The following is a 1,673-nucleotide window of genomic DNA, read 5'->3' as shown; positions in this document are numbered from 1 at the left end:
ACACGGTTTAGTCCAAGTGTGCAAATTCATGATTCAAAACACATTTTATATATATATATTATAACTTATAACCAACCTGATGGCTGGAATTGCTTGTACCCACACCACCAACCTCTGTTTCTTGAGTTTAAGGATGGCATCTAGCCGGGGCTATGCAGTATGATCCCAACCCCAAAGCCGAGTGATCCTGGAGCGCAGAGAAACTTCAGACCCAAATCTGGAAACGTAAGTCATATCTGAGACCCTCTACCATTAGTCAATAAATCACGTCCCATAGCTTGTTGCGTGGTCATCACTTGAAAGAAGCAAATGGGTTATTTTGTCCCTTCGGAAAAGCTGTATACCCACATATCATCTCTGTTTCTTATTTCAGTGTACCTCAGCACAGTCAGTCATTAGCTGCAGATGCATGGCATATATCACTTCTGTTCAAATCCATACAAAAGGCTATTTTTAGCATATATAACTGAATTGAATTGATACAGCACAGTTCTCGGCAGGAAACTTCTTTGTATGGCATATACTTTGTACTTAGGGAGACATTAGCTACACAGCTGTCTTCAGAGGTGTGTGCATTTACCTGACCTAATGAGTTGATTTCCCTGGGAAGCGCAAAAATGGTAACTGACTGATTTAAAATTTTTGAAGCCATATAGGACTCTCTACTAGATCTCTACTCCACTCTCCAGTATACTGTAATGAGGATTACATCTTTACAAAAGTAAAGATAGATTTCTATAGATTTCAAAAGTAAAAATACAGATTTTTCTATCCCAGTATAGAAAATGTCAATACCAAACCACTAGAGAACAGTCATAAATACAGACTCTAAAGTGCAGGAGGAAGGATGTTTACGAGTACCAAGAAGGATACAGTCTAAGAAGGCTTAGGCCTTATCCTATAAACCACTTATTTGTGTGCTTCATATATTACATTCATAAAAGATGGCCTGAACTGCGGGATATCTTCTCCTCATCAACGTGAGAGGGCATTCACAGAGTACCGAGTTCCTCACATCCTCACGCGTGGTGGGGAGAGATGATTCAGTGAACAGACCCTTACCGAATAAACGGGCCAAGGCTGTGGCCCATTTCCTAAACAGTTCAAGCTTCCCAAATAAGGAACTACTGAAGGGGCCCATGGACACGGTGCAATGTTGTTCTTGCCTGGTGCTGCTTATCCCTGCCTGCTGAAGGACAGGGAGGGAGGCAGCATAGATTGTAGCAGTCAACAACCTGTGTGCCAAAACAAAAATCTGGAGGAAACCCTTGTGTTAGCTGGGTGCATCTCAAAGGCGGGTGGATCCAGAGAGGGCTGTTAGAGAGGAGACCGCACCTGACAGAAGGAAGGGGTTTGACTGGGCAAAGGCTTGCACAGCTTCAGGAAAGAAAAAACCTCCACCGCCGGGAGGTGACGCCTGTGTGGAAGAGGAACTGGAGCTATGAGATCGTTCCTGTCCCTCACTTAACAGCAGCTTAAACCAACTGCTAATCCAGGTGTAGAAGGACATCATTTTCCAGATGCATGACCTCCCACGCCTTCCTACTACCGAGTACTCACGGCCGCGCCAACGTCTTCCTCTCCCAGGCAGAAGCTGAGCGCTGCACGGCGGTGACCACAGGGTGTCACCCTTGGTCCAGGCTGACACCCACCGCCCGGGCCGCCTCCCGGCG

This window comes from Aptenodytes forsteri, unplaced genomic scaffold (assembly GCF_000699145.1).
Source record: "Aptenodytes forsteri isolate BGI_AS27 unplaced genomic scaffold, ASM69914v1 Scaffold82, whole genome shotgun sequence".
Classification (NCBI taxonomy): Eukaryota; Metazoa; Chordata; class Aves; order Sphenisciformes; family Spheniscidae; genus Aptenodytes; species Aptenodytes forsteri.
This window is presented reverse-complemented; position numbering follows the sequence as displayed.